The 26,827-nt window shown below is 43.4% G+C and overlaps 1 long non-coding RNA gene across 2 annotated transcripts in view; it reads right to left on the bottom strand.

The window, feature by feature from the left end:
- The window catches only part of LOC143960996 (uncharacterized), a 47,358-nt gene that overhangs the window by 8,326 nt on the left and 12,205 nt on the right, over positions 1-26,827 (bottom strand). For both annotated transcript variants that reach the window (XR_013270394.1, XR_013270393.1), the window contains exon 2: positions 4,919-4,933. This is a non-coding gene — a long non-coding RNA (uncharacterized LOC143960996). The remainder of the gene's footprint in view (positions 1-4,918; positions 4,934-26,827) is intronic.

Raw genomic sequence — 26,827 nt, 5'->3', positions numbered from 1 at the left:
TGAGCTACTTCCGCAAGGCAATGAGCGCCCCAACCTTTGTTGCTGGCATCTGAAGTCACTATTACCCAGGAAATGGGAACTATCGAATGATGGTTGCGTAGATTCTTCCTTTGGAGCGAACAGAGGAGAGACATCCTCATTGCTGATGTAAGGAGTATGCGTTGTGTTTGACTGTACGAGTCCCACTGTTGCAGAAACCCCTTCTGGAAGGGACGAGTGTGCCACTGGGCCCACTTCACCATAGGGATGGTGTCTGTCATTGTGCCAATCACCTTTAAACATTGTAGAGCCGAAAGATGAGATGACTCCCGAGCCGTGTGAATCCTGTCTCGGATCACACAGATTTTTTCCTCCGGCAGGGAGATAGTGCATTTTAATGTGTCGAACTGAGCCCCTAGAAACACAATGACTTGAGTTAGAACCAGATGGCTCTTCTCCAGGTTCAGGAGCCAACCAAACATCTGCAGAGTGGAGATGACTAAACTCTTGTGCTCCAGAATCTGATCTCTGTCCTGAGATAGTAGGAGCAAATCGTCCAGATAATGATGGAGACGAACTCCTTTGACTCGGAGAAGAGCTACTACCGCTAGGAGTACCTTGGAGAAGACCTGAGGAGATGTTGTTAACCCGAATGGGAGACAGATAAACTACAGGTGTTGCTAGCCAACTGCGAAACAGAGAAACTGCTGGAAATCCCTTGCCACTGGAACGTGAAAGTATGCGTCCTTCAAATCGATTGAGATTAACCAATCCCCCAGATGCACAGACTGTTGGATCGTGAGAAGAGATTCCATCTTGAACTTTTCCTTGTGAATAAAGGAATTGAGGTGGGTCAAATCTATCAACGGCCTCCATGCGCCATTTCTTTTCTGAATCATAAACAGAGGAGAATACATGCCTTCGCCACGTTCGTCTTCTGGCACGGGTACAACTGCGCCTTGATCCAGTAAACAACTTACGTAGGTCAATAGGATCTGTTTCTTTTCCTCTGAGCCTGGAATTGTTGTGGGAACGAACCTTAACCTCGGAGTGTTGATGTAAGTCCACTTGCGACCCGAGGAAACCGTCTTGACGGTCCAATAATCTCGAATTGAGGCCGCCCAAATATGACAGTAGTGAAGAAGGCGAGCCCCCACCTGACATGTTTGAGTGGGCCCAATTTCAAAAAGATTTAGTACAATCTTGGTTACCTGCGGAACCCCCTTTTGAGGTGTTCTTAAGGGAGGATTGTCTGGACCTCCAAGATCTAGAGAACTTCCGGCCGGGTCTATAACTATGCGCTTCCCTAGCGTGATCCGAGGTCTGCCTTCTTGGAAAAGACGTTTTTGGTTTTGAAGACGTCTGTCTTGAGGGAGGAACCCAGACCTCCCACCCATGGCCCGTGATATGGCGCTATCTAGTTTATTACCAAATAAGGAGGTTCCCTCAAATGGAATACGACACCATGCCTGCTTAGATGTTGGATCCGCCAACCAAGGACGGAGCCACAAAGCATGGCGTGCCGAGACTGCTGCCAACATAGCCCGAGACAGTAGGCGGGTGATGTCAATAGATGCCTCCCCCAGAAAGGCTGATGCCATTCTGATTTCCTGAATGGGAGAGTCTTTAGCCGTATTCGCCGAGATACCTCTCAAGAACTCAACATTGTCGGCCCAGGATTCAATAGCCTTTGAAACTGCGGCTAATGCCAAAGTTGGTTTACAAGCCATCCCTGAAGTCAGATAAATCCATTTCAGATCTGAATCAATTCTTCTCTCTAACGGATCTTTGAAAGATACCGTGTCTTCCAAAGGGAGAGTCACGTAGTTGACTAAACGCATAAGTGCTGCATCTACCAGAGGAGCTGATTCAAGGTGCTTCACATCATCCTCCTTAAAGGGGTACAGTTTAGACACTTTTGATTGCATGGAGCTCTTCCTATCAATCTTGCTCCACTCTTCAGTAATGATTTCTCCCAATTCAGATAGGAAAGGAAAATATTGCCGTTCCTTTTTGAGTTGTTTGAAAAACTTTCTTTGTTTGGGGAGGGGGGAAGTAGTGGGTTTTTCCCATTTTAAAGCTTCTTTCACTGCCTTGAGTAGAGCAGGTACTAAAGCGTAATCAAATCCTACTCCTGGATCCTCTGGATCCGAATCGCTGTCAGACAAGAGAACAGAGTGGTGGCTTGGTTGAGAAGATTCCCCAGTCTCTTGTAATAGCCCTTCACCTCCTGAAGGACATAATGGGTCTGAAGGGGATTCCATAGAGTGATGAGCTTCCCTCTGCTGCAAGGATTCCTTTACCACCCTTCTCACCATAGACTCCAAGCGTTGATCTGCACCATCTCTTTCATCTGCGCTTTAGAAAAGCAATGATCACAGAGCAATTTGTCTGATGGAATGGGCATCTTACAGCCCCAACATGAATTATCTGGTCCTCTGCTTGAGTGCGAGTGACCCCTGCGTTGTTCAGATCTGGAAGACCTATGGTAACCAGATTTTGATGATGATTTACGGTGGTGCGATTTTGTTGATCCACTGCGACTATGCGTACTGTACTGTGGTTCGGACCTAGAAGGGCTATAAGGAAATATACAAAAGAGAGAAAGATACAGACCAGCTGGTATCAAATGCTAAAGAATACGCCACATATACACAGCAATCCAGCCATGTACATACCTGTTACAAGCGGGCAGGTCACTAGTAGGCAGTGAGGCATCCATGACTAAAGATCGCTGACTGTAACAACAATAGACCCCATAAGCAGCCAAACAAAACACAGGAGCATCAATACATCAGAGCAGATCATAACCTACCTTACACCAATCAGAAAATGGCCCCGGGAAGTCACTGAATCTCCTGCAATCATTCCCAGGCTCTGACATTTCTCACGGTGTTTTAAATATGGCGCTCATGACGTCATCAGCGACGTCAGACGCAAGATGCCCGCGCGCATGCCCGGGAACCAAGCCTTGCTTTGGATTGGGTCTGCGCATGCGCAGAACGCAGCTCTGGACCCGGAAACAGGCGGAGAAAGGCTGCTGGAACGCGGAAGCGTCAGTACCTATGCACAAGAACCAGCTGGGCACACAAGAAAGAGGCACAGGTAGAAAAAACACATAAACACTGCTGCCATGAAAAAGGAAATTTCACAGCTCACTACTCCACCAACGATCATCTGGCCGAAAAGGTTCAAGCACACACCACCGATCCACCTGGCAGATAATGGCCACCTTACATAGCAGGTAATACGCCGTGCGCACTTATCTTCGGACAAACCAAGCCTTCAGCGCTACTCTGCCATACACTCCATACCCATGCTTAACAGACAGGGCCTACCGGAGAAACATAGCTTGATAGTCGGCCGACTTGATTGTAGTGAAGATATCTTCAGATGGGAAACACCTGTCCTATGGAGGAGGACAAAAAAGGAACACGGATAGCAGCTTGGAGCAAAGATTTATGGGAGTAGGGGTCCTATTGGGTAATTATCGAGGCGGGGCTAACCCACACGTATGCTGCCATGGAGCCTGTCAGGAAATGTAAATTCACCCAGACCGTGCCATTACTGCTGGCTCGCCATCCAAACATCCTCTTCCGGGTTGACATCCGCCTGACTCTCAGAAAAGATTGACAAAGCAAACACTCCACATAGTGAAATCCTTATTAAAACTTTTATTATAATAAAAATGCCCGTACACATATGGTGGAGCTATTATGCAATAAAGGAACTAATTTTGCTGGCAAACAGAGCCATTGCACCATCATTTCTGGTGACACAAAGAAGTCAGCATGTAGCTCTATCCTACGTGTTTTGTCAAATATGACTTTTTCCGTGCCCCAATATTTATGGTTTTGGTTTAAAACATGCATTTTGAGGATAGTTTTTTTTTTTAGCGCAACACAATTTTTATACATGGTGCTTTATGATGATTGCCTATTGCACTAATACTGTAGTTCACAGATCTCGCTACATTATATCTATTCTATAAACAGTATAGGGAGGGAGGGGGACATATTTGAGAAATAAAAACCTCATCAATTTTTGATATATGGCCTTTTTTAGATGATTACAATTCAGATTTATACTGAGAGTGCCCTCTACTGGCTATTCTAAAAATCTCTATAGTTACTATTGTAGGAAAAACATGGAAGAGGCTTATGAAAGTTGAAAGTTTAAGTTACTTTAATGTGAATACTACTATAACACAATATATGCACTTACTAAAAATACAGTACACTTTCACAATGACAAAACTTGCTGACCACCTTCTAATTGCAGTTGCCTGGCTGCCTTCTAAGCCCTTGTACACACGGTCACACATTCCGACACGGTCGGAAAATCCGATAGTTCGGAACGTGATGATGTTCATTCGTTACAACGGGACCAAGTTGAGGCTAGTACCCAATAGCTTTGGTCTCGTAATTTGATCTGAGCATGCGTGGCACTTTGTCCGATCAGAAATTCTCTACAAACAATCGGAAAAAGTCAGATCGGATTTTTTTGTAGGAAAATTTGAGGTCCTGCTCTCAAATTTTTTCTGTCAGAATTTCCAACGGAAAAAATCCAATAGAGCCCACACAAGATCGGATTTTCCGACAATATAATCCGATCGGACCTTTTCCATCAGAATTTCCGACCGTGTGTACAAGGCATAAGACACAAACAGGAACAAGCATGCAGATCCAGAACATCAGAGTGAAATCAAAGCTCCTTCTGCTTTGTTCCAGGAGAAAGTGGTGAAGCCACCGGCTCAGCATAGCAACCAAGAAACATTGCAGCATTGGTGGCCTCCATACTTTCTCAGCCCATGTTTCAATTAATAGAAGTGGAACTTTTTATATCTGATAAACTGTACAACATAAATGAACAGCCGTATACATTGTATATAACCTTGGCTATGGAAATGTTTGTATATGTTGTTATAAAAGTCACTTACCAGGAGAAGATAAAGCTTTGGGAATAGGAAAAAAAAAAAAGAAAGATTAAATTAGTAAGCTCGAATATATAATTAGTCCATCAATTAATCAGTTTTTTTATACAATTTCCACATTTTCATCAAAAGTAGGTCCTGTTTCAGTTCATTTATTAAAATGGCACCCCAATGCACTCACATGCATTGCGATATGCTGTCTTGGAAAAAAGGATTACCTGTATATCATTTTTGCTGGTGTTGTATTGAGTTTGGCAACTCATTAAAAATGAATTGGCTACCTAACACAGCGTACATTATGGCTTGGCATAATGCTTCTTAACTGACATTTAATGCATCTCAGTGTATAAAAGCTTTTGGTTTTGGGCTTTTTAAAATTAAAACTTTAATTGTCCAATTTCAATTTCATATCTTATCATGTTTAAACTATTAAAAAAAAATGTGTAGATCTGCATACGGGTCTTTCACTTTATTGCAATAGCACAGGAGTACAAACAATCTCAAGCTCCCCTTTAACATAGCAATATTTTGGACCACGTCCAGCCGTATATTACAAATGATAAAATAGAATGATATGCCTCATTCTAGTCCAATGAAGACCACAATTTCTTTCGAAATTCCTGGCAGCGTGGGGCCTCCCAGACTTCTACTGGAAAGTTACATATACAGCGGCAAGGTGGCTCTCCTGTGCCAGATCACGTACTAGGTACGTGATCTGGCACTTCCGGGTAGGTGGTGTGCGCACCCCGGCTTTGCTGTGATTATACACAACAGATGCCGATCAGCGGGTGCCCGTCAATAGATGACCGCTGACACCCATCAATCATCGGTTACACACAGGACAGGGCTCTGCCTATGTAAACAAGGCAGAGCTCTGTCCTGTCAGCGGGGAAGTAATGGACTTTCTTTCCCCACAAAGCAGGGAATAAATTACTTCTCCTAGTAAAAGCACCACACACAGTACACCAAAACACTGGTTAGCCCTTTGATCGCCCTAGATGTTTAACCCCTTCCCAGCCAGTGTCATTAGTACAGTGACAGTTCATATTTTAGCACTGATCACTGTATTAGTGTCACTGATTCCCAAAAAGTGTCAAAAGTGTTCACATGTCCGAATGTTCACTGTAATATTGTAGTCCCGCTATAAGCCACTGATCACAGGCATTACAAGAAAATATGAGAAAAGGTATTGTGTACTCCACGCCAAATCTAAATATAAAAGTACAACAATAAGTGTGTGATTAAATTAAGCTGCTCCCCTAATTAGGTACTGGTAGTACTCAAATATGTAAATAAATGGAGTGAAGAACGCGCTCTAAATTACTAAGTGATGGTTTGGACATATTTAAACCAATATTGATAACATTCAGTGACAAACTAAAAGTGCAAAATACATTCATGTGATATAAATATATAATCATAGCAATATGTTGACCAATGAAGGCCAAGACAATTGTATAAAAAAAAAAAAATTTGTCCCAAAAGAAAGCACAAAGTAATCCAAAAAATGTTTCTGTGTGGATAATCTTCCAAAAAGATAGCGAGTGATCCTTCACCAAATCAAATACTGTAAATACATCCCTCGTGCTCTGAATAAATATTCTGCTTACCAGAAGAAATTGACTCCTTTAATTAAAAAGCGAGCCAAAAGAAGCTTTGGCAGGATAATGCCTGCTGCAATGGTATACTGGAGATATATGGAACTCTTCCCCCGCAGAGATTATATGTGGGATATATAAAAGAGATAATGGAAACCCATAGAGTAATCCTATTTTATTTTAAATATAATAAAAAATGCAAAAGCCAAGTGGCCTGTTAAAGTGCCTTGACTCGGCACTGGGGCTGCTCGCTTGTCTGTAATGGACGGTGCCTCACGTCCAGCCTCCGTGGCTGGCGTGCGTTCCATCAACCCGCCCGAAACAACCAAAGGGACCGGAATTGCGTAGAGTAACGTGACCAAGTACCGCCTCGAGGTACGTTTCGTTATTACGTCATCAGGAAGCACGATACACGGTACTTGGTCTTTAGTTTGTAGACGATATAACTTTTTCCCAAACCAATCAATATACGCGTTTTGTGAATTTTTTTACCAGAAATATGTAGCAGAATACATATTGCTCTAAATTGATGAAAACTTTTTTTTTTTTTTTCAAAATTTTCAGCCTTATTTTGTGTTTATAGCGCAAAAAATAAAAAACACAGGAGGTGATCAAATACCACCAAAAGAAAGCTCTATTTGTGGAAAAAAAGGACATAAATATTATTTGGGTACAGCATTGCATGACTACACAATTGTCAGTTAAAGTAGCACAGTGCCATATCACAAAAATGGCCTGGTCATGAAGGCCTTGACCTTCCGAGGGTCAAGTGGTAAAATAACAAATGCAGGTGACAAGATTTGTGAACATATACACACAGATATTACCAATAAACTATCATAATTAGTGACATAAGAAAATACTATGTCCCTTGTCAATCAATAAATATTCAAAACCTACTGTCAGAAAAAAAAATACTCCCTATCCTCTAGTGATGTTGATGTCAGAGTCAGATGAGGAAACCAGTGAACGATGTGGGGGACCAGGACACTCCTAGAAGTATCAGTTCCTGAGCAAACACCAGTTGGGGATCAGAGCGTTGTTTGGTGTCATAGGTGGCAGGAGAGGGGTATATTTAATTTCTACTATACAGGAAATACTTTTATTTTGACCTTATTGTTTGAATTTTGACAACAGGCTCGCTTTAAGATGTTTGCTGGCCATATACAGCAGAAATTCCTGCTGAATGACAGAAATTTTTGCTGTGGGGGGCTGTCTGACAAACTTTGATTGCAATAGGTTGGATTACAGTAGGTTGGATTACAGTTGGCAGAACAGTGACTGCTTCAAATAAGATGCAGGCACTCTTCAGATATTATGACAGTCTTTGGGGTTGGCAGTTGTACAAATACAATAATGATACAATTTGTGCAGCGCTTATAAGCAGTTGCAAAAAATTATGTAAACATTAGTGAGTGCAAACATCAAATCATATAAAAGGTGTAAATCAAATTGCCACCAAAACATATAATGTGAGAAAGTCCATCCAATATAAAAAATGCCCCTAAAAATGTGTATAAACAGTCAACCACAAAGAGAGTGTATATCTGTATTTGTTCTGGAAGTCCCTCTGTTGGCCAAGAAAACAGAAGACGCTTCACCAGAACACCAGAGTGCATGTAGATCAACCTTACCAGATAATAAGACCACCATTAAAGGATGGTCAAACACCCTCTTCATAACGTCAGTGCCAAGACATCCTAGGGTCTCCAAAAAAACTTCCCCATACACCTTGTTTGGAAGATCTCCACAAAAAACAAAGATGGATAGAAAAAACGTTCTAATGCCCCGTACACACGATCTGAATTTTGGTCGGAAAATTCTCTGATGCTTTTCCCGCCGGAATTCCGACAGGATTTCGCTCAAGCTGTCTTGCATACACACAGTCACACCAAATTCTGACCGTCAAGAACGCGGTGACGTACAACAGGTATGACGGGACTAGAAAAAGGAAGTTCAATAGCCAGTAGCCAATAGATTCCGTCTTGTAGTTGAATCTGAGCATGCGTGAGTTTTTGCATGTCCAAATTGCATACACACAAACGCATTTTAGGATAGGAATTTTTTCCGACCGAAAAATTGAGAACAGGCTCTCAAGCTTTTGCTGGCCGAAATCTTATGTGCGCTTGCAGCAAATGTTGTCCAGTGAATGAACTGTGTGAGTAACCAAAGAAGCCTATACTCTTCAAAATCTCCAAACATTTGTTATTCTCTGGGATTCTTGGAAAATAATGATATAAAGCAAAACCCTGGCAGTCCCCATTTGCACAACAAAACTGTTACTTGGACAAACTATGTGTTAGGCCATATATTCCTAATAGACATTTGCTTTAGAGAAAAAAGTCAAACTGTACAGTTCTGAAGAGTACATACTTGCAGCAGCCTCCCAAACCTTCCCATTGGAGACCATCATACTGATGCGCCAATAAAAATGTGTAAGGGTGAGGCTTAGGGTTGGATTTATTAAAGGCAATTAGGTTATCCACTTTGCAAGAGAATTTTCACTTAGCTAAAGCCCCATAACACAAAATGTAAAAAAAAAAAAAAAAAAAAGAATTTTCTGGTACAAGGTTGGATAATAAAAATCAGCAGAGTTTCGTATTCGTATTCATATTATTCACTAAAGCCCCATACACACAATCATATCAGATTTTCTGCTGATTTTTTCCTTCAGATTTACCAAAACCATATAATATGAGGTCAAACCTTAGGAGTTTCAAATTGTATGCAATCAAGCAGGCCCTTGCACTGGTTTTGGTAAATCCGAAGGAAAAATCTGCAAAAAATCTGATATGATTGTGTGTATGGAGCTTTAGTGAATAATACGAAACTCTGCTGATTTTTATTATCCAACCTTGTACCAGAAAAAATTGTTTTTTTTTTTAAATTTTCTTGCATATTGGGTATTCTTTGCAAAGTAAATTTTCACCACATTTACTAAGCTTAGCAAAGGTTCCATTGCAAAGTGAAAATGCTCTTGCAAGGGGAAAAGCCTATTTGCCTTTAGTAAAGCAACGTCTTGGAGTCCAGCTGAAACACTACCTCAAAGTGTTGGAACTTTGCTTATCTAGTCATTTGGTCATGACAGAAAGGTTTAGAAGGCTGCTGCATGCATCTTCATACCTTGTCATGTCTGACCCCCATGACAGATTCTCTTTAATTAATTCTGACACTCAGGAGGAACTATTTTAGATTTAGTAGTTTTAATACATTTTAAGCTGGCTATTGAGTTTGTTCCACCTTTTCGGTTTAGTCCACAGAACAGATTTTGAATGTAATTTCTAGAGAGATGATCTGTTTTAAATTAAATTTCCCTGAAGGGACCATATTTTGCTCCCTGCTTTGTAGTTTTTTCTTTTGATGATCCCATAAAAAGAATAGTCAACTATTTCTGTCTCAGTCACTATTAATGTTGTTTCCATTCCTCAATTAACTTGTGTAGCTCAAGGTCTTTACCAGACCAGACTAGTGATCTGTATTTGGAATCCCTCATAGTTAATGTCCCCCACCAATCTCCTACTGCTCTTGTTCCTACCGGTAAAAGGATTATCTCTTTCAGTAAATGTGGCAAATATCTAATTTTGATAGGCAGGCAGGAGATAAAAAGGAGGAGAACCATGGAGGAATAGTATAGAAAACAGTAATAGTACACCTTACAGAGCTAGTAATGCTAGCAAAAAGAGTATGCTGAAGGGGCCCCTGAGTCTAAGATACTAGAGATCGAAAGCAGCAGTATGAAACCATAACTGAAGTATTGCCTTTGGGTGGATTGCCCAGTAGAAAACTGTTTTCTCTATGGCTAGCATAAGAAAAAACATCATAATTTCTACATTCTACATCTACATCACATGAAATCTAGCTCTACAATGGTGCTGCTTCAGTGACCCCAAGACTTGTAACTACATTGACACCACTTCTACTTCAAAATCTGTGGTAGAGAAGTAGAAGGAAGGTATGAGCATAGAGCACCATGGATGATGCAGAAAGGGACCTTCCTAGCAATCAGTCAGATATTATTTTCATCAGTTTGACTAGAATGTTACAGTACTCATGACTGCTGAGAAGCATAGGCTCATTGATGACACACTAATAAACCAATACCTTGCCCCCCCCCCAAAAAAAAGACACAGAAGCTGATTATGTTGAAAATAGGGCAAGGCCACAGCTTTATTGAACTTTTCAAAAGTACAACTTTCCAAATGCACCAAACAATGCCAGTCACAGTATACCATGAGCACCCATAAATATAAACTCACATATTCTAAGAGGCCTGTCCTTACCATCAGTGCCAGACAGGCATGAGACTGACTCCAGAATTTAACTAGAATTTAACTAACATAGCCCATAAAGCAATTAACTAACATAGTCCATAAAGCAACATCAATTGCTGGCAAGGTCAAAACCGCCACATGCAAGTCAGTGTACCACTGACAAGCGCCCCGCCGCAGCCAGCACCTGCTCAACACCAAATTGTAGGCCAAGGTGAACATATTTAGCCATTATTTTTTTACTTTTTTCTATATTAAATATCCCCAAAAAATACATTAAAAAAACATTTTTTTTCCCTCAGTTGAGGCAGATTTTACATATTTTTGGTAAAAATAATAACGCAATAAGCGTTTATTGATTTGCGCAAAAGATATAGCGTCTACAAAATAGGGGATAGCTAACCCAAGGAAGTCGGCTGACCTTCCCCACAATATCAATCTCAATGCCCAAAAGGACAGAAGATGGGCATGCCATGTTGTTGGAATGGAACAGTCGCAGTGTACAGGAAGGAAGTGAAAGGCAGATTCGATGTCAGCCATCACCAGAAGTGTAGAAGCACCAGAGAACTTGGCAAAGAAAGTGCTGTATCAAAAGTGGAGTATTGGTCCCAAGAATTCTCCTAATCAATACCACCATTAACTGACAAGCCTTCAGGAAACGAAAGTGTTGTATACGTTGAGATATATATATATATATATATATATATATATATATATATATATAGAAGCAGTTGTAATGTAAGCTGTTACAGCGGACTATGCCCACTCTGTGATCTAGCTGGCAATCCTCTTCCTCCATGCTCTCTTCTCCCGGAGTGATCACTGGGAGAACGGCTACCATTCAACCCCGCATGCTGGCAGTGGTCATCCCCCCTGCTCACCAGCCCTCATTTGAGTGAAAAATGTTCCCATCGAGTGGAAAATTTTAGGGTTGGTGTTCAGTTAAACTGTAGTGTTGAAGCTCTAAGTGCCATGTCTTTCTGCGGCTTTGTTCCACTGTTATCAGCAGAGTCACTTCTGACAAGTTCTTCGACACAGGAGATAACAGCAGCTGAAATTTTGTCTCGGGGAGGGCGCTTGCAGGTAGATTATCAGAGAGCTGGTCTATTCAGATAACAGCTCTGCATGTTTCTTCATTCCTCTGTCACTGTGGAGGAGGGATGTGTGCCTTTCCTCCAATAAGCTCTCACACAGTGTAAACCCAGACTACACACCCACTGTTGAATGAGGAAACAAGATTTTCAACATGATCTGCACTTTCCAAAAAATATAGAATGGAAAATATTGCAGATATACTGTACATGTAAAACTTATGTAGGCGGATTTGTTTAGTCTCTGTATATCATCTGAGGCTATTCACTTCACTGGGTACAGGAGAGGGTTTACATCCACTTTAAGTGATATGCAAAAGTAAAAATAAAGGTATGTTGTAAACATTAGAAAACACTTTGGATAAGCAATACAAGCATCAATTGAGAACAGGGGGCCCAGGGCATTGTGTCACAATAGCAAAGGAACCTTGGTGGGCTGCCAGAGTTTGCAAAAACCCAGACTGGAAGTACAGCAATGCAGGATAGTACAGAGGCAGGGAAATGGCAATAGGTGGTGGCAGGCCCGGACTGGGACAAAAAATAGGCCCAGGCATTTTGCATTGAGCAGCCCATGACATGTTAACCGCCCCCTTCCCCACTCTCCTCCCTGACAGATCCCCTGAGAGGGAGAGGGGGAACCCACCAGGGGAGAGGCAGAGAACACAGGGAGGAAGAGGAGAGCACAGGGGGGCAGCATAGAGCATAGGGGGAGGTGGAGAGCACAGTGGGGCATTGGAGAGCATGTGGGGAGGTAGAGAGCACAGGGAGGGCGGCAGAGAGCACAGGGAGGCTGGCGGAGAGCATGGGGCATGGCGGAGAGCACGGGGTGGTGGAGAGCATGGGGGCGGCAGAGAGCATGGGGGCGGCAGAGAGCATGGGGGCGGCAGAGAGCATGGGGGTGGCAGAGAGCATGGGGGCGGCAGAGAGCATGGGGGGTGGCAGAGAGTATGGGGGAGGCTGCAGAGAGTATGAGGGGATGACAGAGAGCATGGGGGGAGGTGGAGTGTATGGGTGGGGTGGCAGAGAGTATGGGAGAGGCAGAGAGCATGGGGGGATGACAGAGAGCATGGGGGAGGTGGAGAGTATGGGGGGATGGCAGAGAGCATGGGGGGAGGTGGAGAGTATGGGGGTGGCAGAGAGCATGGGGGGGTGGCAGAGAGTATGGGGGAGGCGGCAGATAGTATGGGGGGATGACAGAGAGCATGGGGGGAGGTGGAGAGTATGGGGGGGTGGCAGAGAGTATGGGGGGATGGCAGAGAGCATGGGGGTAGTGGAGGACATGGGGGGTGGTGGAGAGCATGGGGGGTGGCGGAGAGCATGGGGGGGAGGCGGAGAGCATGGGGGGAGGCGGAGAGCATGGGGGAGGCAGAGAGCATGGGGGAGGCGGAGAGCATGGGGGGTGGTGGAAAGCATGGGGGGGTGGCGGAGGGCATGGGGGGATGGCAAAGAGCATGGGTGGAGGTGGAGAGTATGGGGGGATGGCAGAGAACATGGGGGGAGGTGGAGACTATGGGGGGATGGCAGAGAGCATGGGGGGGACGTGGAGAGCATGGGGGGGTGGAGAGCATGGGGGGGATGGCAGATGGCATGGGGGGAGGTGGAGAGCATAGGGGAAGGTGGAGAGCATGGGAGTATGGCGGAGAGCATGGGGGGAGGTGGAGAGTATAGGGGGTGGCGGAGACTATGGGGGATGGCAGAGAGCATGGGAGGAGGTGGAGAGCATGGGGGGGAGGTGGAGAGCATGGGGGGTGGCAGATGGCATGGGGGGTGGCAGATGGCATGGGGGGAGGTGGAGAGCATGGGGGGATGGCGGAGAGCATGGGGGGATGGCGGAGAGCATGGGGGGTGGCAGAGAGCATGGGGAGTGGCAGAGAGCATGGGGGGTGGAGCACGGGGGGTGGCAGAGAGCATGGGGGGTGGCAGAGAGCATGGGGGGAGGTGGAGACTATGGGGGATGGCAGAGAGCATGGGGGGGAGGTGGAGAGCATAGGGGGAGGTGGAGAGCATGGGGGGATGGCGGAGAGCATGGGGGGATGGCAGAGAGCATGGGGGGAGAGCATAGGGGGAGGTGGAGACCATGGGGGGGTGGCAGATGGCATGGGGGGATGGCAGAGAGCATGGGGGGATGCAGAGAGCATGGGGGGGAGGTGGAAACTATGGGGGGATGGTAGAGAGCATGGGGGGGAGGTGGAGAGCATGGGGGGATGGCAGGGAGCATGGGGGGATGGCAGAGAACATGGCAGGGTGGCAGAGAGTATGGGTGCGGTGGAGAGACCAGGGGAAGCAGCAGAGAGAAGCAGGACAGGAGGAGCGGTGGGGGCGGCTGCATATAGTAGAATAATTATCTCCATCTTCCTCCTGCAGTCTCTGAATGCTTCTCCTCTCCCTCTTGCAGGCATTCCGCTACTGGAGGAGGAAGATGGAGAGAATTATTCTTCTATATGCAGCCGTCCCCACCGCTCCTCCTATGCAGTTTACAAGGGGGCTGAACTCGCGGTTTTTCTGGCACTTCCGAAGGTGTCTGCTCTGGCTCCTCCCAGGCACTGACGGCTGAACTATACGGGCGGCCGCGCAGCCGCTGGCCGCCGAAGGGGTCTCTTCTAGCTCCTCCCCCCGGCGCCGATGGCTGAGCAGGCGGCCACGGAGAGGCTGGATGAGCCCCGCAAGGACATGCAGCCTGGCAGCCCCGGCGGCCGCGGCCCACCGGACAAGTGCCCGGTTTGCCCTATGGCCAATCCGGGCCTGGGTGGTGGGTAGGGATGAGCCAAACACCCCCCGGTTCGGTTTGCACCAGAACATTCGAACGGACTGAAAATTCGTACGAACTTTAGAACCCTATTAAAGTCTATGGGACTTCTACCTTCGAAAATCAAAAGTGCTTATTTTAAAGGCTAATATGCAAGCTATGCAACAGACAACACCAGCAATAAGGGGTATCTTCAGGTGTATATTGTGCTGGAGGCACACAACACTCACTTTAACTCCTGCAGATGCCTGTATTAGAGAACACCAGCAATAAAGGGTAGATGCAGGTGTATACTGTGCTGTACTGGAGGCACACAACACCCACTAACTCCTGCAGATGGCTGTATTAGAGAACAACAGCAATAAAGGGTAGATACAGGTGTATACTGCGCTGGAAGCACACAACACCCACTAACTTCTGCAGATGGCTGAGAAAAGAACACACTGTCCCTGCCTATCCTGCTCTTTCCCTGCACTCCAGCACACTACACAAGGCCACCACGCTGGCGGCCTTATATAGTGTGGGTCGTGTACTAAACCTCCTGAGCTATAATTGGCGACAGGCATCCTGCCGGTGGCAATTATGGCTCTCCTCGCTGCCGGCACTGTGATTGGCCAAGCATGCAGGGTCACAGTGCATGCTTGGCCAATCATGAGCCAGTAATGCACTGCGATGGCATAGTGCATTGTGGGCCCTTCGTGCCACACGAATTTGGTGCGAACGGTCCACAAAGTTCTGAATTTGCCAAACAGACGAACGGCCGATGTTCAAATCGAACATGCGTTCGAATCGAACACCGAGCTCATCCCTAGTGGTGGGAGAATGAGTGATGGGAGGGCATGGGGAGAAGAGATTGACAGAGCGTAGTCATTTGGAATTTCATCAAGATAAAACAATAAAAAAAAAAATATGTTAGGCACCATCAAAACTATACATCTCAATTAGCATCATATTTATAAAGTCACATATTTGAGGGGTAAAAGACTTAAGCAAAACCCCCCTGGCAGTTATGGCCAATGCTGTCTTTAAGGTAGTTGTAACTTTAGATACTATGGGCTAAAAAATCTTTCAAACTTATAAAATTGCCATTACTGGTTTTGCCATTTATATCATTTTATAGGGCATTCTACTTCAGTACTTAATTGGAATGGTTTATTTTTTTGTTATGGTCGAAACTAAAACTGTAAAAGTTTTTAAAAATATATTTTTTTGGCAGCTAAGTATAAAAAATATATATTAATATTCTTACAGGCTCCATATGTAATTTACAATCAGAAGGAAAGGTGGATGACACATAGCAGTGAATAATCCCTTTTAAAGCTGTTTCTTTAGTTAACTCATGGTGCATTGGAAATCCTTTTTATGTAACAACAATATTTATTTAAACATTTCAAAAGTGGCAAAGGTTAAAAGCTGTTTGACTATTTCACATGTAACAAACTCACTTTTTTACTTTCATACTTGCTAAGCAGGGAATGAAAACAACCAGATCCTCTGTAAAAGCAGCACAGTGCACAAGAACACATGTTAGGTACCTCTTGATCGCCCTAGATGTTAACCCCTTCCTGCCTAGTCTCATTAGTACATTGACAGTGTATATTTTTAGCACTATTCCCTGTAACAATGGCACTGGTGATGTCAGTGGCAGTTTGTTCCCCCCATGTCAGTTAGCATCAGATTGACCGCTGCAGTATGGCAGTCCCGTTAAAGGTCACTGACCGCCGCCATTACTAGAATAAAACATAAATAAATAAAAATTTCTGTATATATCCCATAATTTGTAGACGCTATAACTTTCACACAAAATACACCTATCGGGATTTTTTTTTTTTTACAAAAGTCATGTAGCAGAATACATTTTGGCCAGAATCTAGTTAAAGATTTTATTTTTTTATTCTGATATGTTTTATAACAGAAAGTACAAAATATTGTTTTTTTGTTTTTTTTCAAAATTGTCAGTGAAAGCTCTATTTGTGTGATAATGTATATATATATATATATATATATATATATATATATATATATATATATATATATATATACACACACACACACACACACACTGTATTTTCTGGCGTATAAGACTACCCTTTACACTTAAAAAAAATGCCCAAAAATCGGGGGTCGTCTTATACGCCGGGTATACAGGTATACAATGCTGCCCAATGGATGTCAGCCCCCAAATGTCTGATAATACTGTATGTGGCTTCAGCTACAAACAGTATACACCGTTGAGCAAATCCCAGCAAGCGATGTATTCTATTAATGAATACAGAGCCTGCTTGGATTGGAGTAACAACCTCTGTCAATCCGAGCAGGCTACATAGAGTAGCCTGCTTGGATTGGATTTGAGAGAGAGAGAGAGGCAAGGGCTGATGATGCTACAGCCTCTGCCAATCCAAGCAGGCGTTGAATACATTAACCACTTGGGTACCGCGCTATTGCAAAATGACGGCAATAGCGCGGACCCACATTTCCGGGACTACGTCTATTGACGTCATCCCGGATACGAGCGGCCTGCGCGCCCCCTGAGGGGCGCGCGCGGCGCGCTCTGTGATCGGCGAGTCCGTGAGACTCGCCTGATCACCGATCCGTGTAAGGGGTCGATCCCGACCCCTTATCACGTGATCAGCTGTCAGCCAATGACAGCTGATCATGTGATAAAACGGAGCCGGTAATCGGCTAGTATTCCTCCTCGCGCTGACAGCGCGAGGAGAAAAAAAAAACGCCGATCGCCGGCGGCCGTGTTCGGGACATCAGTCCCGATCACGGCCAGCAATTTAAACGGACACCTGCCCCTGCCAGTGCCCACCTGCCACCCGCAGTGCCATCCTGAAATAAAGTAAGTGCCCCCCTGTCAGTGCCACCCAGCAGTGCCCATAGTGCCCACAGTGCCACCCAGCAGTGCCCACAGTGCCACCCAGCAGTGCCCACAGTGCCACCCACAGTGCCACCCAGCAGTGCCACCCACAGTGCCACCCAAAATCTGCCTCAAAGGTGCTGCACCCCAGTGCCGCCCATCAGTGCCCAGCAGTGCCGCCCATCAGTGCCCAGCAGTGCCGCCCATCAGTGCCCAGCAGTGCCACCTATCAGAGCCACCTATCAGTGCCACCTATCAGTGCCCATCAGTCCCATCTATCTGTGGTACCTATCAGTGCCCATCCGTGCCACCCATCCGTGCCACTTATCCGTGCCACCCATCCGTGCCATCTTATCTGTGCCCATCTTTGCCCATCAGTGCCGCCTTATCTGTGCCCATCGGTGCCGCCTTATCTGTGCCTATTAGTGCCGCCTTAACTATGCCTATCAGTGCCCACCAGTGCAGCCTATCAGTGCCCACCAATGCAGCCCATCAGTGCCCACCAATGCAGCCCATCAGTGCCCACCAATGCAGCCTATCAGTGCCGCCTAATCAGCGCACTTCAATGAAGGATAAAAATGACCCGTTTGCAAAATTTTATAACAAACTATTAAAACATGATTTTTTTTTTGCATTTTTTTTTTGCATTTTTTTTTGTTTGTTTAGCAAAAAATAAAACTCCGAGCTGTAACTAAATACCACCAAAAGAAAGCTCTATTTGTGGGAAAAAAATGATAAAAATTTCATTTGGGTACAGTGTTGTATGCCCGCGCAATTGTCATTCAAAGTGCATCAGCGCTGAAAGCTGAAAATTGGTCTGGGACTGAGGGGGGTTTAAGTGCCCAGTAAGCAAGTGGTTAAAATAATACAGCGCTCACCATACTTCCCTGGGTAAATCCATTCACTGATCTCTTACTACTATACATCCTGCTGTTTGCCTTTTGAGGTCCCAGGCACCCAAGAGGGACAGGTAAATCTGGGACATATGACAGAGGGTTTATTAAATGCATTTTGGTGGACAATTCCCATAGAATGTAACCCAAAAGTGGTATAGGTTTGGTTAGTGAAAAATTCTACTTTCCAGAGTTGTGGCATTCAATAGATCTCTGTTTGTGTTATTATTTGATTTACTTTATGACATATTACAGCATGGCGGATGAGTAGTTGGCATTCTTGCTTTGTGTTTTTTAATGGTTCTAATGTTTTTTTTAAATGGTGTTGCCTTAGAAGGGGGGTAGTCTTATACCGCGAGTATTGCCCAAAACCTATGTTTTCACTTGAAAAATAGGGGGTCATCTTATACGCCCAGTCGCCTTATATGCCGGCAAATACGGTATATATAAATTTCATTTGGGTACAGTTTGCATGACTACACAATTGTCAGTAAAAAGTAGCACAGCGGTGCACTGCACAAAATGGCCTAGTCATGGGGAGGAGGTAAATCTTCCAGAGTGCAAGTGGCTAATGTTGAACTTGGATATATTAATATGCGTTAACCACTTGCCGACCACGTAACGTACATGTACTGCGGCAAAGTGGCTCTATTGCGTGTAATAACGTACCTGTATGTCATTTTGTGCAAAAGCCTCTAGCAGTAGAGCCCGCGCACGCCGGAGCCCTGATGGCATACTGATTGGACAGAGGGGGAGCCAATCAGCAGTTCCCATGGACCCAATATCCGCCGGCCACCCGCGATCATTCCCAAAAGAGGCAGAACGATGGTCTGCCTATGTAAACAAGACAGATCATTCTGACAGGTAAGAAGATTGAGATCTTGTGTTTCTGCTAAGCAGGAACACGGATCTCTGTATTCCCACAGTCAGAGCACCCCCCACACAGTTAGCAAGCACTTCCTAGGAGCACACTTAACCCTTTGAGCACCCCTGATGTTAACCCCTTCCCTGCCAGTGTCATCAGTACAGTGACAGTGCAACTGTGTGAGCAATGATCACTGTATTAGTGTCACTGGTCCCCAAAAAGTGTCACTTAGTGTCAGATTTGTTTGCCAGAATGTCTCAGTCCTGCTAAAAAATCGCTGCCATTGCTAGTAAAAAATAATTTAAAAAGTAAAAATTCCATAAATCTATCCCATAGTTTGTAGACGCAATAACTTTTGCGCAAGCTTACGAATATACGCATATTTGGATTTTTTTTACCAAAATTATGTAGCAGGATACTGTACATAATGGCCTAATTTTATGAAAAAATTAGATTTTTTACATATTGTAAAATATATATATATATATATATATATATATATATATATATATATATATATATATATATATATATTATTTTTAAATGTATTTTTTTGCTCTTTTTTTGTTTATAGCGCAAAAAAAAAAACTGCAGAGGTGATCAAATACCACCAAAAGAAAGCTCTATTTGTGGGGGGAAAACATCAATTTCTTTTGTGTACAGCGTCGCACGGCTACGAAATTGTCAGTTAAATTAACACAGTGCAATTTCCTGGTCAGGAAGGGGGTAAATCTTCTGGTGCTGAAGTGGTTAATTAGATAACCAACTGTTAGGTCGTCTTTTTGTAAAACAAATCAAAACAAAATAGTTTCAAGCCTTACAATTTAAGTATTGATTTTAACTTATTTTTTTTCTTTTGTATACACCCAAGATCCTATTTGCTTTGGCAGCTTTTAGCATTTGAGTGGAGCTGTTGCTGTTTATCAGTTTCCCAGGTCTTTTCAAGCTACCTTTTACCTAACTGTATAATATTTAATGTTCAGGTGATGCTTCACTTAGCACGGCCTCATTGCATAACTTTACAATTGTGATCATTAAATTTCATTAGTTGTTTAACAGCCCATGATACCATTCTGTAAATAACCTGTTGTAATATTGTACTATCCTGCTTAATTTTATTAATGCTACATCATTTTATATCATCAACCAAAAAGGGTTCAGTAGCCCATCCAATAGGTTATTAATGAAACATATTGAAAAGAAAAGCACTGATCCATTTGGAATACCATGCAAAACTGGCCCAATTAAATATATAGGAATGAAACTGCAACCTCATTTAGAGAAGACTTATCCTGATTCATTTTTTATTACTGCTCCGTTTCCTATGGGACAAAGTATAAGTAGTACTTTGCCCCATGTTGCTAGGTGTTTCCTAACCCTAGCTATGAGGCCTCATAGAAAATCTGCAAGTATGAAGCAGCCATCTCCTTCTTAGCCCCTGTACACACGGTCGGAGATTTCCACAACCAAATCCATCGGATTTTGCCCGTCGGATTTTGTCCATCGGATCTTGTCCAAAACTGTTGCATACACACGGTCGGACAAAGTTGGCAAAAAATCCGATCTTTCAGAACGTGATGACGTAATTTCGTTACGATGGGACTACGTTCAGGCTAGGAGCCAATAGCTTTGATGTAGGAATTTGATCTGAGCATGCGTGGCACTTGGTCCGATCAAAATTCTCTACACATGATCGGAGTATGTCCGATCGGCCCAGTTGGTCGGGAAATATTTCCAACATGTTGGAAAATTGGGTCCGACGGATATTCCGACAGAATCAGTCCGATGCATACCACACACAGTCGGATTATCCGACGACACGGTCCGATAGGACACATTCCAACGGATTCTCCGACCGTGTGTACAAGGGCTAAGACGTTGTCAGATCGGCCTTAACAGGAGGGAGAGATGGCATGTTGGACCTCAAAGCTAGGGTTAGGAAGCACCTAGCTTCATAGGACAAATTATGTACTTTTTCTCATAGGGTACAGAACTGAAAAAAATATATAATGATAGATTTTCTTTTAGATAAATTACACTAAAACTTTCTGATTTACTGACCACTTTATTAGGTACACCTGTTAAATTGCTTGGTAACCCATATTCTGATGGCTCCTTCCAGCAAATCATCTCACCACTGGTTTCTTGAACATGACAATGAGGTCACTGTACTCCAACGTCCTCCACAGTCACCAGATCTCAATCTAATAGAGCATTCGTTCTCAACCATGTCCTCAAGTACCCCCCAACAGGCATATGTTGTGGGAATTTCTCTTAAAAAAAATAGCTGTCCAAAATACCCAGCCATTGACTCTGATTTAAAGTGATTGTAAAGCTTCATTTAAAAAAAAAAATAACAAACATGTTATACTTACCTCCTCTGTGTAAGGGTTTTGCACAGAGCGGCCCCGATCCCCCTTTTCTGGGGTCCCCCCGGCGGTAACTTCTGGTTCCTCCTCTTCTTGAGTACCCCCAAGGAGAGATGCTTTCCATGGGGGCACTTGTCAGAGACAGCGTGCACCAGCCCTAGCCCCGACTTCTGTGCCACTAAATTTGACTGACAGCAGCAGGAGCTAATGGCTCCTGTTGTTATCAATCTATCCAATGAAGACCCGAGACAGCAGCTGGGGTCTTCAGTGCTCATCCCCATTGCTGGAACAATCAGATAAGAAAAGGGGGGGCTCTGGGGGGGCTGCTGCAGAACAAAATTGTGAGGATTTACAACTCCTTTAAAGCACCTGTGTAAGATAAAGGAAAACCTGCAAACATGACCTGTTGGGGTTACTTGACTACAGGGTTGAGAACCACTGCTATAGAGCACCTTTGGGATGTGGTGGCATTGAGTTGTTGCCATGTGATTGGCTGATTACCAATTTGTATTACCATGCAATTGAACAGGTGTATCTAATAAAGTGGCCGATGGGGGTATCTCTCTCTCTCTCTACCGCCCTATAGCAGTTTTACTACTACAGGACAGCCGCGCCGCACAGGTTTACTTACAATTAATAACACAAAAACTTTTCTTTCACTCGTGGTTAGTGTTTGGCTGAAGCCATTTATTATCAATCAACTGTGTTTACTCTTTTTAAATCATAATGACAACAGAAACCACCCTTAATGACCCTGATCAAAAGTTTACATACCTTGGTGATTTTCATCTGATAACATGCACACAAGTTGACATGACACAAAGGGGGTTGAATGGCTATTAAAGGTAACCATCTTCACCTGTGATCTGTTTGCTTGTAATTAGTGTGTGTATAAAAGGTCAGTGAGTTTCTGGACTCCTGACAGACCCTTGCATCTTTCATCCAATGCTGCACTGAAGTTTCTGGATTCTGAGCCATGGGGAAAGCAAAACAATTGTCAAAGGATCCGTGGGAAAAGGTAGTTGAACTGTATAAAACAGGAAAGGGATATAAAAAGATATCCAAGCAATTGAGAATGACAATGTTCAAACTATAATCAAGAAGTGGAAAATGAGGGGTTCTGTTGAAACCAAACCATGGTCAGGTAGACCAACTAAAATTTCAGCCACAACTGCCAGGAAAATAGTTCAGGATGCAAAGAAAAACTCGCAAATAACTTCAGGTGAAATACAGGACTCTCTGAAAGCATGTGGTGTGGCTGTTTCAAGATGCACAATAAGGACTAAGGACTTGAAAAAAGATGAGCTGCATGGTCGAGTTGCCAGAAAAAAGCTATTACGCAAATGCCACAAAGTATCCCACTTACAATACACCAAACAGCACAAAAACAAGCCTCAAACCTTCTGACACAAAGTCATTTGGAGTGATGAGACCAAAGTTTAGCTTTTTGGCCACAACCATAAATGCTACATTTGGAGAGGAGTCAACAAGGCCTGTGATGAAAGGTACACCATTCCTACTGTGAAACACGGAGGTAGATCGCTGATGTTATCAAACAATACTGGAGGAACATTAGCATTCATCAGCCAGGAAGTTGCTCATGGTACGTACTTGGACATTCCAACTTGACAATGATCCAAAACACAAGGCCAAGTTGACCTGTCATTGGCTACAGCAAAATAAAGTGAAGGTTCTGGAGTGGCCATCTCAGTCTCCTGACCTCCATATCATTGAGCCACTCTGGGGAGATCTCAAAAGTGCAGTTCATGCAAGACAGCCCAAGAATTTACAGGAACTGGAGGCTTTTTGCCAAGAGGAATGGGCAGCTCTACCATCTGAGTAGATAAAAAGCCTCATCCACAAATGCCACAAAAGACTTCAAGCTGTTCATTGATGTTAAAGGGGCAATACACGGTATTAAGAACTGGGGTATGTAAACTTTTGATCAGGGTTATTTGGGTAGTTTCTGTCGTCATTATGATTTAAAAAGAGTAAACACAGTTTATTGATAATACATGGCTTCAGCCAAACACTAACCATGAGTGAAAGAAAAGTTTTTGTGTTATCATTCATATTCTCTGAAAAATGGCCAAGAAATCATAAATTCTGCCAGGGTATGTAAACTTATGAGCACAACTGTATATGTACATGATCCTGCACTTCCGAGTATCGGGCGTGAGTATCGGGCGTGAGTATCGGGCGTGAGTATCGGCGGCTTGCTCCTGCTGTGATTCTACACATTGGGCCACACGGACCACATGTCCACCGATGCCTGCTGTTTGGTATACAGGCAGAATGCCGATCTGTCAGTAAGGAAAGCATGGATCCTGTGTTCCTGCAATGCAGGGACTTGGATTGATGCCTTCTCCAGTACAAGCATCTCCCACCCAGTGAAAAAACACCAGTTAGGCACACAGTTAACCCATGATGTTAACACCTTGCCAGCCAGCCCAGCCAGTGTCATTATGACAGGGCATATTTTTAGCACTGATCACTGTATTGTCACTGGTCCCCAAAAAAGTTTCAAAAGTGTCAATAAGTGTCCAATATGTCAGCCACAATATCACAGTCCCTCTATAAGTCGGACTGTATAGCGTATACGTTTTTAGACGCTATACCATTTGCACAAACCAATCAATATACACTTATTGGGATTTTTGTTACCAAATATTTGTAACAGAATACATATAGGCCTAAATTAATGAATACATTTGATTCTTTAAATCTTTTATTGAATATGTTTTATAGGAGAAAGTTATACTTTTTTATTATTTCTTCAAAATTGATGGCCGTTTGTTTATAGCGCAAAAGACAAAAAAAAAAACACAGAGGTGATTAAATACCACCAAAAGAAAGTTCTATTTGTGGGAAAAAAGGACTAAAATTTTATTTGGGTACAGTGTTGCATGAAAGCGCAATTGTCAGTTAAAGTAACGCAGTGCAGTATTGCAAAAGAATGGCCTTGTTAGGAAGGGGGGTAAATCTTCCAGAGCGGAAGTGCTTAATATATATCAGGCTTAAGATACTCTTGTATTGATGAAAACACACTCTAAGGCTGGATTCACACCTATGCATTTTTTGTGCTTTTTGCATTTTGCAGATTTGCTCTGCAGAACGTGTTCCATAGGAAACCATGTTAAATGGACTGCGGTACAAATCTGCAAAATGCAAAAAGCACTAAAACTGCATAGGTGTGAAACGCGGACGGAATCGCCGCAATTTTGTCCTTGATTCCAGAATCATGGCAAAACGCAGAACGCATTTGCGATGCTATTATTTCTTACTGGTACCCAAAACGTCAGGTGATTTTTTCCGCAATTGTCAAGTGACAAATCGCGCTACAATCATGGCAAAAATTGCAACTGCAAACGCTCCTGGCTGTGTGCCAAGATTTAATACATGAGCTTCTTTGGAGCAGAGGGAGGCTCATTCAAATGAATGGTAACGCTACAAAAATGCTCCACTAAAAAACAAAAAAAAGCTAAAGAAAAGCGAGCTGCAGCAGCTGTCGCTGCAGATTGCTCGGGTGTGAATGGAGCCTAATGGTTTTACCTTGCCCAAATGTACCAGTACTTTAATTATAAAATTAGCTGATTTGATTTGGTTACATTATCTTAAAGTTACAAATTAGTAGATCATTTTTTCACTTCCCAGTCCTACAGACAATTCAAACAAAAAGCAGTATAGTACAGAATTTTGCAAACTGAACACAGATGACGTAATAAAGTCCCCTTCCTCAAAACAAAAGATACCATACATTGGCCAGCTTGCCCTTCCTCTTCATACTATACCCATTACGCAAGTCATATTGAAAAAGAAAAGTTCTCATACTGGTAAAAAATAGAAAATTCTCATAATTTTATAAATCAAATTAACATGCAATTATGATAATATGAGATGTAATTATATGTGTCTGACTACGTGACTCAAAACAAACCTTCCATGAAAAAAAGACAATATTAGCTACTTCTCTTTTATTCAGAAAGATACTGTGATAATATATTTTCCAATCAAAGGTCATATCAGTGACAGACTAGCACAGTCATTGAAAGCTACTTCTCTAAAGTGAAGCTGTACTGACCTAACTGTGTATTTCTAAACTATTTTGAAGAATTACACGGTTCATAGTTGGAACTTTCTTCATTGTGAAAAGCTTTGCCACGCCTGACCTATATGGACAAAGACAAGATCTTCTGTATGTGTGCATGCATCATGCTGTCGGAATTACTGGGATGATGGATGGGGGGGCTCAGAGAGTCAGGTGACGTAGGTAGTCATCATATCAATCCATCAATAATCCCAGTATATAAGAGAATCTGCCACTTTACCCAACCAGAGAAAGTGACAGGGTCTCCTTACAGGTCCCCCCCCCCACCAATCTACTTATCCCTTCAGGAAAAATTGTTGCCGCTTGGAAAAAACTGAAAATTCTGACTATGGTGAACATCTAACCTCCTTAAATTGGCCATAGATGGGCTGATCGGAAAGAAAACATCAAGGTGGATGGAGGAATCCTCTCCACTCTGCTAAAGTATTCTGACAGTGGGGCTCCTCTGCTGCCAGAACACATTGATTAGTGCTGGAGCCGATTGACTGATCGAACAAAAATTTACCAGCAGTCATGTTCGAGAGTGGATAAAGATGAATTGAGATTCGGTCAGTTCCTGCTAAAGTGGCCGAATTTTGATCCAGCTATGGTCAGCTTTACTTCCAGCATGCAATTCTGGGGTCTGAGCATCCAGTCACCAGGTCTGTCAAGTACAGTAGTCGAGTGGAGTAAGTAATTTTCCCTGTCCAATCTCTCACACAGAGCTTACACAAGGATAATACCCATGGCTCTAGCAAACAAAGGAGCAAAAGGTTAGTATCAGTAGGTAGCGGGAGGCCTGTCAAGAGAACCTGATATGTTGTCCTGAAAGGGCAAACCCAAATATTCTCCTTAAAGTTTATCTAAAGCCAGCACTTTCAATAAAGTAAGGAATGGTTAAGAACCCTGTGAGATTTTTTCCATCTGTGACCCTAAAAACACAGCAAGAAGTGAGAGGAGATCTCTCCAAAGTAAGTGAAATGCCCTCTTAAACTTGCCATACACAGGATATTATTATTTTTTAGAGTTATCAAAACTTTGTAATATGTGAGTCTATCAAACAGTCCAATAATTGGTATTCAGTCAAGGAAGTCAATGTGTAGGCAGGTGTAGTCTATTTTCTCCACTGCTGGTGGCA

This window comes from Lithobates pipiens, unplaced genomic scaffold (genome assembly GCF_037356315.1).
Source record: "Lithobates pipiens isolate NorthernLeopardFrog02 unplaced genomic scaffold, aLitPip1_a1.2 Scaffold_8, whole genome shotgun sequence".
In the NCBI taxonomy this organism is placed as follows: domain Eukaryota; kingdom Metazoa; phylum Chordata; class Amphibia; order Anura; family Ranidae; genus Lithobates; species Lithobates pipiens.
Note: the sequence above shows the minus strand (reverse complement) of the source record. Positions and strands in the feature narration are given on the sequence as shown.